The sequence below is a fragment of the Anas acuta genome, chromosome 23 (assembly GCF_963932015.1).
Source record: "Anas acuta chromosome 23, bAnaAcu1.1, whole genome shotgun sequence".
Lineage (NCBI taxonomy): Eukaryota > Metazoa > Chordata > Aves > Anseriformes > Anatidae > Anas > Anas acuta.
The window spans coordinates 1,742,526-1,753,086 of NC_089001.1; the positions used below are offsets into that span (position 1 = coordinate 1,742,526).

Below are 10,561 nucleotides of genomic sequence, written 5' to 3' on the forward strand. Positions count from 1 at the left end.
TTTGGCCTGTGTGACCAAACCCAAAACCACGTCCACCTCCTCAGATTGCATCACCCACACCAGGGCTCACAACTGACACAGTGCTGTCCCTGCTGCCTGGAAGGGAGGCCAGGAAAGTGGCAGAGGAGGGATGCTGTGCCTCGGGATGCTGTGCCTCGGGATGCAGGCAGGCCTTGTCTCGTGGGAGTGATGCCCAATCCTTCCTTTTAGCCTCCTTTCTTCCAGCTGTAGCCCGCCAGGCTAGGATGGTACTTTTAATTAAGTGAATATTACTGGTCATGTAATTGAAATTCGACATTAAATATTAAACTGAAAAGCAATGAGCCTTGAAGGAAATTGCAGTGATCACCTAAGCTCCTGCCTTGTTTCTGCCACCCTAGTGAGGAGGAGTTGCTTGCCCCAGCAAAATCCTACCCTGGGCCTTTAGCTCTAATTCCTCCATCCCAGGGCTCTGTGCGTGCTTATTTGTTGATGCACTGTGCCCTTTTCCGTAATCCAGCTCCAAGAAAACAGAGCAGCAGCATGCCAGCTTCAGCTGTGTGGGTGCCTGCCCATGGTTGGAACTTGTCCCTGAGGCTCAGCTGCGGGTGGGTGGTGTGGAAGGGGCCAAGCACCCCCTGCCCCCAGCTCCCTTCCCATCCCCTAGCCATCAGGGTCTCCTCATCCCTGCATGCGCCGTGTCAAAGTGCCTGAAACTGTCCTGTCTCACTTCTTCAAGTGGAGTCCTCGTTCTAGATTTTGTCATTTGGGATCTAAATTACTTAATTTTCTTCTGGGATTTTTCAGAGATGGTTATACCCATTCCTCATTGACTGGCAACAGAAATTGAGTGAAATTGAGTCTTTGTTCTTAGAGGTGTTTTGGGGCATGTCTGTGACTCCTAGACCCTGTATTAGACCATTAATTAATTCAGCCTGTGTTCCAGGCTCACCAGATAGCACTAGCTGTGTGCATTACTGAGGCACACGTAGCCCAGCAGTTGGGATCTCACTGCAGGTATGGGGATTTCTGGCAAAAGTGGATGAGGTGGGAGGGGCAGGGGCTGGCTGCGACCTCGCCTTCCTGCCCGGCTGCTGCTAAAAGCCTGACACACAAATGAGAGCTAAAATGAAGATGTATTCTCTCCCATTCGCAGAGAAAACAGTTTTTTTTTGTAAATTGAAGTAATTCATTGTGCATCTCCAGACAAATTTGTGCTTGTGCATTGTTATTAATATGGTCTCTGTTTTTAATTTGATTTTTTTTTTCTACAGCTAATTACCTGTCAGATAAAGAGTTATCTACTGTTTCATGTGCACTGAATAGCTGCTTAGGTAGTTAGCAAGAGGGAGCAGAGATGCAGCTTGCTTTCAGAGTGGTCTTGCTTTCTCAGGGATGGACATTACTGAGCATGGCATTATTTGTGCAGTGCTCGCTCGGCCTGGGCAAACCTCTCAGGGCACCCAAGTCACTCTCACATACCAACTGGCTGTTGCTGGTTTTCAGTCCAAGACTAAGCTCCCCTTCTAGCTGGTGCTATTGTTCTAGTTTTCTTCCTGGCACCATTCTGGTAAGTAAGGGAAATTTTTGTTTGGGCTTGAAAACTGGATATTAACGTTCTGAGAACTGTTGGATGAGCTGCACAGCAGACAGCAGTCCTCGTGGCTGCCTGGTGTCCTCAGCCTGGAACAACTCTGCTTGCAATGCACGTGCAGTGAGGAAATTCATGTTCCATAGCGATGGTATCCCAAAGGATCCAGCCAACTCCATGCAAACATGAATATCTCAGGCAAAACCCAGAACCAGGCACTGCACCAAACCCTTGCACCACGGAAATGCTCTGGTACACTGAAGGATTAGATGCACGGCCGTGATTTAAGTAGCAGCAGCTATAGAAAGCCCAATTGCTCTGATTATGGTGGTGTGATTTGTGTGCTATACAAGGAATGGTATTATCTTTACTACCAGGGGAGGTATCTCGCTAGCCATCAGTAATTCATTGATTCAGGACAAAATTATTAATCTCCCAGACACGTTAATGTGGGGAACATTGTAGGAGGCAGGACAAAGGGAACTGTAGGCAGAGGATGGATGTAGCAGAACCAGTTCCAGTAACTCTGGACCTATCTCTCATGCTCATCTTTGATGAATGGTATTCAGAGAGCGCCTTCATTTAGTACTCCATCAGCTCCGAACCCTCTGTGCACAGCAGGCAAAGACGATTTAACATTTTGTGGGGGCCACACAGAGGTGCTGTCTACATTTCCATTCCCTGCTGTTTAGACAGGAGCTGGCATCTTCAAGTCTGGCGGCTTGGGGAGAAATAACTATGGGAACAGTGGGGGAGGAGGATGTGGGAAGGAGAGCCTCTCCCTCTGACTTGGTGACTGAGAAGGTTGCACTTGCAACGTACCCTCCACGGGGCTCGGGATGCTGAGCTGCAGCCAGCCCAGCCTGAGGAGCCCCCAAGGGCCAGCACTAGCCTTCATGAAGGTGGTGGGTCGGGGCACTGTGTGTTCAAGTTTTCTGGGGTCTTGTGATAAAGTTGCTTGCTCATCTGAGCCTTAGCGTAGGTTCAAAAATGTCCTTCATGTTTATTTCCTCTGTCATACTTCAGTTTATGTAACGCTGATAAATGAATGAATAGCTGTTGCAGGATATAAGTGGGTGCGTGTTAGATAATTATAAGCACATTAGTGGAATGAATTATGTATACGGTTATAAGAAATTATTGATCTGTTGGGTTCTAATCATGCAATTAGTCATCAAATGATCTATTGCTCCTTTGTTAACCCCTTGCGACCTTCTTGCAAAGGGATTTTCTGGGTAAGCTGTGACAAGTCGAGGTAAATGTTTTTACTGAAGTCACGCGCTCCCCTTTAGATCTCATGTTAGCTATAGTGAAAATGTGTGACTTCTGCAGGGACACAAACGCCAACAGGTGAATAATTAGCATCTGTAAAGTCACAAATCCTCCTGGCATGTGTGATTCCCATTGAAATTGCTGGCCCTAAACCGCAGAGGCTCCCAGGGCAGAAACAAGGGGGCTGTGCACGGCCTGTCCAGCACCCTGAGCTGGCACTTTGCTCATTGCAGCCACTGACCTGCACGCAGAGGTGGCTCTGTGCTGAGCTCGCTCTGAGTTTGCTTATGGAAAAGCTTCGGGCCCTGCCTCCAGGGACCCCAAAAGGTTTGTGTTGCTTTCAGCAGAATAATGCAGTTCCGCATATTTTATTAACCGTAATAACCACGACTCTCTAACCATTAATATAGCCACATACGGATTTTTTCCTGACTTTCCAATTATTTCAGCTCCTTGTACAGCTGACAGAAAACACATTTTAGCATAGTTAGCTTGCTCAGTGCGCGACGAGCCTCCCAGTGCATTAAATACCGGTGCAGGCACAGTGACGAATACGCAGCCCACGCTCCCAATGACCATAACCTGCAGTGAAACTCCACAGGCTTGGCAGGCGTTTTGATTAGCTACTTGTGTTTCTCCAGAGCTCTCTTAGCCCAGATAAATCCGTAGCACCCACCTTAGGTCACATTAAAAATTACAGAAACTATTCAAGAGATTTACTCTCCATAAAAAATGTGTGACGGTTATGCCAAGTTGTTGCGTTTTCCTGTCTTTTTCTTTAATGGGTGCTAAAACTGATTGACTCTCCGGCTTTAGATGACTCCACAGAATATTAGTTGGGGCGGGATTGATCCCCCACACACACTTTCTTATGCAGCAAGCACCTGATGACTTTAAGTTACGAACTTTGAGTTAAATTATGAACCTTTTAGTTTTGCGTTACAAGAAGTATCTGAAACCTGATTTGCTACATCAAACCACATTAGTTGTGTTATGTTATTTTCTAAAAACACATTTCGGAGAAATAACTCCAATCTGTGTTGCATTTTATAGAGCAAAATAATTGAATGGCGGCTGTTTGTAATTTTAGCAATCTCTTAACCTTAATCATATTTAATGGCTTTTCTCTTCAGGCTAACAGGAGGGGAAAAAAACATATTTCAGCTCCATTATATAACAGCACTACAGTAATGCACTCCCGTCTCTGGCAGGCACTGTAAATTCCTGCTTTCTGAATTGTTGGTTCAGGACAATCATTCAGCAGGGAATTACTTTCTCATCTATGAAATAAATGAGATGTTAAACTAGTTTTCTGCTTCCTGTGGTACAAATGTGGCAGTGTGCAGACCTGTGGAAGGCGAAAACAAATGCAGAGCTCCCATTATGTCAATAGAGAATGTTGAAAAGAACCTGGGGTGAGTCGATCAATGAAATATCCGGGCAAAATAAATAAATCCAGCAAAATCAAAGCAGACAAAAAAAAAAAAAAAGAGAGATGTGCTCGCAAACAAGAGCACTCACAAACCTGGATGCTCCCCTGTGTGATGTGCCAACTTTTGTGGGGAACTAAAGGGAGGGAGCGTCTCTCAAAGGGCAGGAAGGGGCTTGGTGCAGCTCTCGGGGTTCACAGGCTGCTCGAGCCCCGGTCCTGCAGGTGCCCTGAGACTGCGAGCCTTCCAGAGCTGAGCAGCTTTGCATAAGTGGCAATCAAAATCAAGACTGATTGGGTTACTCTCTGCTACGGAGTTTAGAAACCAGTGTGTCTTGAAAAGGCTTTTATAAAAATGTCTGTCCTCTTCTGGCTTTTAAGGTGGTATCTGTTGGAGTGATGAAGGGTTTCATTTTCTTATTTGTATGTTTTTTACATAGCTGACTGAGTTAGAAACACTTCTGTGATGTTACTAATTAAAATTTCAATTGCCTTTGTAATTGAAATATGCTTCATGGATGAGTGTATAGAACTTCTTCCTAGCACATGATCGTTACCCAGTGGTTTTTAGAGATTTTCACTCAAGAGTAATGCAAGGACCAGACAGCACACTGATGAAGTTCACAGGTATTTGCAAAGAGGCCAGCTCCCAATTCCAAGGGTGACCCATGGAAACAGCCATGGAGTTGCATATAGATGCAGTTGTCTTTTATTTGTTTAGGTTGTGTGTGTGCCTGGAGCCTGGGGATTCTTTTGGGTGACAGAAGCATCCTGGAGAAGAGCAAAATACTGAATATTTCTGTAATGAGACTTGTCTGTCACTGGCGGCAGCCTTTAGAGGTGCAAGAGCGAAGAAACAGGAATATTTGGAGCACAAGCCAGCCAAAGTCCTGCTTTTCCTGCAGCTACTGCGGGCTGGAAGGAAGCCTGGTAAAATATCCGGCTGTCATTGCAGAGCCTGAATAAGGAAGGGAAAGGAATTAACTTAATAGCTCGTATTTGTGGGACGGATTCTGCCACCCCTTACTCACACTATATATTACTTCTGTTCTCAGGGCAGTTCTGCTGAGAATTACTGTGCCACCAGGAGGAATAAACAACCATTATGTCTCAGCACAAGGAAGGCGGTTAATTTTTCCCTGTTGGAGCTCTGTTGCTCTGAAACACTTTCTCATTGTACTCGTGAAATATATGTTAGTATAATTATGGATACTGGTCCGGGCAGCAAATGAAAGGCATGGTGGTGATTAATGTAAGTGTGTGTGAGGTCACCTTTCCTCACCCTGGCATGGAAGAAAGAAGTCCATCTCTCTTTTCCCTAAAATCTCCTGGAACTAAATGAGTGGCAGGGCAATATCCATAACAATGTGCAGAACGCTGTAAGAGATGGCAGGCCTGAAAAGAGGGGAAAGAAATTCCCCTGAATTTCTGACTTCTCTCAGATGGAATATTAATGCTATTTTAACAGTATTTTAAATTCTATTTCTATAGATGGATTTTCTAAAATGATGGCGTTAAAAAAGACTGCCCCCGCCCCCAGCAGTTTCGGGCTCACATCAGAGGAAGCTGCTCAGGAGGGCTTTGACATACAAGACACTGTAATGGCTCCTGAAATCAGTCCCTGCCGTAGTGAAGTCACCACCCAGACACGCACAGCACCGTGCCCGTGGGCTGTGGAGCCCAGCTCCATGAATGTGAGGCAGAGCAGGCAGCGGAGGAGAACAATTTGGGTGGGAAAGGGCTGGGGCTGGGGCTCTGGGAGGTGGGACTCCCTGCCCATTGCTTTCAGCTTGCTGGAGAGTTTATGAATATGTTTGCAGGATGCTGAGGGCGGCTGGAGCATGGACCTGACTCAGACTTAGATGTACCTGTGTGAGTAGGTAAGGCTTAGGGAGAGCTGAGGGGGAAAAATGCTCCAAGCTTCTTGCGTTCTTCTTTTCCTAGAACATTGAAATTTCGGATATCTCATATACATGAAATTCTCCCTGTGTGAAGAAAAGTTTTCCTTACAAAGGAAAAATCATTTTGTCTTGAATTGCATGCTGCAAGTTATTTTCTGATTTTCTAAAGTGAAATGCTAGCGACAGAAAAGCACTTTGAAAGGAGAAGGTGCTTGCAAGCTCCCCTCCGTGCTGTTCTGGGTCAAGGACTTTCTCATGTCCTGCTTGTGCAGCACAGGGTACAAACGAGCTTGAACTTGGCTGAGCTATTGGGGACAAGTCAAGCGTGATGGTCTGCAACAAAGAAATCCTAACAGGGCTGGCTTTCAAGGGTAATGCAGTCGGCTTTGGAGCCATGTGTCCCAACCTTCAGGCCACCTAGCCTTGGTATGCTGGGGTCTCTGGAAAACTAGTTGAAAATCCAGGCAGCGATCTGTAGAGGAAGTTTGAAGGCAAAACGTGAAGCAAAAGTGTAGAAAACACGTCAGAAATGATGCTAGGTGGCTGGACCTTCCTCAAAAGCAAAGTGAGTTGTCATTTAGGCTGCGGGCACTCCTGGGAGAGCAGCAAGGGCTGCAGCACCCCGATCCCGCTGGCTGCCTCTGCCTTCCCTCCGGGCCCCTGCTCCTGGCAGCACCTCAGCGTTCAACAGCATCTGATGCTTTGCTGAAGGAAAGTGATAATTGCCTTTTTATTCATTTCAATAGCATCATGAAACATTAAAATCGGATTTGGTTGGTCACATGGGAGCGTCATCCATCAGTGACTTGGTGTGCAAGAGCGCGCAAGAGAGTTTCTCCCACTGCAGGCAGAAGGCATTATTAAGGAAACTAATCATTAAAAAAAATAGTACAAATAACCTAGTTGTCTGGTGAGCCTAATGGCTTTATTTTCCCGTTCTCCAGCATAATGAGAGCAGTCTGGGCTGCTTGAATCTGCCTCTCCAAGAGCCTAATTGTTTTTAAATGTCTTTGCTAACCACTTCACATACAGCCCATAAATCTGGTTTGGGGTAACTGAGAGCCAGGCTTCTGAGCTCCCTTTTAGGATGACACATTTGTGTGTTAATTAAAAACATGCTTAGGAAGATGTAATCCTTCAGTCTTTAAACGTGTGGCTGTTTGCTGTGCTGGAGCAGGGTCTGGGTGTTGGGTTTCTGTCCTCAGCAGCTGAGAGCGATGCAAATTATCCCGAGCAGCACAATGACCACCTGCAGGGGCTCGGCAAAACAAATGGTCCCAAACAAGTACTGAGGCGTTTTGTTCCTTGCTGTGATATATCTGCCCTTATTTTGAAGATGTCTTTGGAGATTTGGTGCTTGCAGCTACTGCATCTACAGCCGTGGTTTGTTTTCCTTCCAAGTCATTCCATCATGATTATGACGACAGAGAAGGTTGCTTTATTTAATGGTGCCCTGTGGCATGACTGCAACGATCCTTGAGCTCCTCTGCTATTTCCAGAAATATTCTTTCCTGGAAGGTATGTTCTTTGAAGCTAAACTGCAAAGAAAATCTGAAGAGAGAAAGATGAAGGGAATAGATAAATACATTTAGATTTTGAACAGCGGAATAATATAAAATGAAACAACGGAGACAAACAATGAGAGGAGAGATTGAGCCTGCCACCTGATTATCTCCAGATAATGCAAAGGTGTTTCTGTACAGTCCACCACTGAGGACCTTGTCCACATTAATTTCAAATTATTTAAAAATATAAATTAATTTCAAAAGGAGCATGTGCTCCTTTTGGGTATTTGGCACATGGAGGAGACCATATCTCAGGCAGCTAGGAGACAGCAGAAGTACTGGGATGATGGTCGCTATCTCCTGTAGCTCATTCTCTGGCATGCAGGAGGACCTGCAGCAGCTCCATGTCTCCTGCTGCCACAGCCTGGGACCGCCAGGCTTGCAGTGCTGCTTGCAGCGTGTGGCAGACAGGGGTTTCAAGAGGACATGGGCAAAGCGTTGGCTCCTGCAGCTTCCCACCCAGCTCTCCTGCCCGAAGAGGAGCACCCGGCTGTTTGGGCTGCTCTGATAACACTGCATTCATTTAAAAACCACAGATACATCCTTTAATTAAATTTGGCCTGTGTTTTCCCCTGTTAAATTAAATGATGTCTGAAATGTGTTGTGACTTTGAACCTTGGGCTGCATTTAACCTCAAACAGCAGGAAAATATCACATTTTTTTTCAAACTACATGCTGAATTTTCTCCTTCTTGGAAGCTGAAATATTAACTATATCTGTTTCAACACAATTTTGTTTCAATTGCCCCTTTACCTGAACTGTGAGATGAAGCTAATGCAAAGGGATATAAATCAGGCACGACTTCCAAACAGTTTTCTTTTAAGCAGCCCGTTATACATTAACCTGCAAGACGACATGTTTTAAGAGAACCTTGTTCAGTACCTCAGAAAAGTCAAATTAACATAATATCTGGAAAAGAACAATGGGAATAAAAAAAATGTTAGTCACTGTTGATTGAACAGGTAAGTTTCAGTGTCATGATCTGTTGAATATTCATACTATATTGTTTTTGACATTTAAGAACTCAATTATCAGTTGACTAATCAGTCTTTTACAGTACGTTATTTTTGCGATGGAAAATGAAGCATTGATAAGCCTCAAGGGGAATACTATTCAGTTAGGCTTTTTAATATTTTTTATTATTTTTTTTTAAGACAAGTTCTTTCCTTATTGCATGGATTAATGCAACACTTCTACTCGTGAGCAACAGCCTTCTAGCACGGTGGTCAACTTTTACCCAGGCTTTCCAAGCACAAGGTTTATTTAGACTCAGAGCACTCAGAAGGATGACGCCCAGGGGCTGGAGCAGCAGGCGGGTGCGTGCAGCATGCCCTGGGGATCGGGGCCAGTCCGGCTCCCAGGCTGAGCTCACAGACCCCCAGCCCTTTGACTGACAGAGTCTGGGACAGGTACTGCTGAGAGCCTTGGCTCCTGTGCTCTGCATCTGCGTGTGTACGTGTGGGTGCGTGGGCCAGATCTGCACCTGGCTTCTGCGTGTTGTGACAATTCCTTCCCCCGTTTGTGGCAACCTCGTCTGCAAAGTCATCTCAGCAGCCTCCTTCCAATGAAAACCATGAAGGAGTTTTCCACCACTGAAGAAATACTTTTGTTTGCTTTTCAATTAAATGCTGAAGGTTTTGTCTGTTTTTGTTTGTTTGTTTGTTTGTTTCCCCAACCTTCTTGTCGAAGTTTATTGGGTACGGCTGGGTCTTATTTCTCAAGCTTTTCTGTGCAGCAGCAACAACAGCTTTCTTCCATGCTTACTTCCACCTAGGAGCTGGAGTCTTGAAGGAAGATGTAAGCACTTTGCAGCACGCAGTCATCTGGCAACAGTGGCAGTGATAGAGATGAAAGACAGTCAGGCTCCGGTGTAATTCAGAGCTCCAAATCAGCCTTGTAGCTCCACATTAGTTTGAACTAGGCTGAAAAAGGTTGGGAACTGCAGTTAGTAATGAATGTGTCCAAATCTTGCTGATTTCAAAGCAAAAAAAAAGGGATGGAATCTGTCTAAAAGTTATTAAAGAGCCCCAAAGCTTGTCGCTTGTCCTATTCTTCTCTTTATCTCTTTTTTTTTTTTTTTTGAATATATTTTGGAAATCAAGTAATAATCTTTGTGTAATTTACCTCTTTCATTGAACAGCTCAGGGACCAGATTTCCCCTTGATAGATTATTTTGACATATTTACTCATAGCTATGTCTGTCTCAGCAGCATCCAAAGAAAAACCTCAAACTTTAAATTAACATGTAGGGATTGAGATTTTTGCCTGCAGTCAAACAATCTTAAACAACTCTCCTCCCCCTGGCTTTTAGTTATATTTAGGTCTAAAGCTGTAACTACAATAAAGCCACAAGCACATTTTTCAGAGCAAAAGTTGAGGCATCATTAAACAGTGCTTGTTGCCACAGAGCAAGCCTCGAGTCTCTTCTGAAAGTGTGGGTTCTGGCTGAGGCAATTCAGTGCGGCCATCCCAAATGGCTAACGCAATTACAGACTGTGATTTCCCTGCTGATGCCTGTGATCAAAACCTTGAGGACCTGCCAGTGGTTTTAAAATCTAATGATAAGGCTAGAATGATGGCAGTCTGTCAGCAGGCTGTTTGTGGTAGCTAGGCAGGGAGGCGTGCTCCTACAGCTCCCCCAAGAGAGGCAGGGTGCTCTGAGCCTCAAAGTCTGTTGACCTGCTGGAGAAGCAGGTATTATATTATATATATATATATATATAATTATATTATATATATATATATATATATATTATATTATATATAACCGGTTAGGAATTAGGGTTAGGGTTGGGATAGGGTTAGGGTTACGGTTAGGCTTAGG

The 10,561-nt window shown here is 44.8% G+C and overlaps 1 long non-coding RNA gene across 1 annotated transcript in view; it reads left to right on the plus strand.

Annotated features, from left to right (window-relative positions):
- The window catches only part of LOC137843808 (uncharacterized), a 28,732-nt gene extending 18,961 nt beyond the window's left edge, over nt 1-9,771 (plus strand). Inside the window, exons 2-3 of the long non-coding RNA XR_011089704.1 lie at nt 6,092-6,151; nt 9,512-9,771. This is a non-coding gene — a long non-coding RNA (uncharacterized lncRNA). The remainder of the gene's footprint in view (nt 1-6,091; nt 6,152-9,511) is intronic.
- The last annotated feature ends 790 nt before the right edge of the window (nt 9,772-10,561 follow it).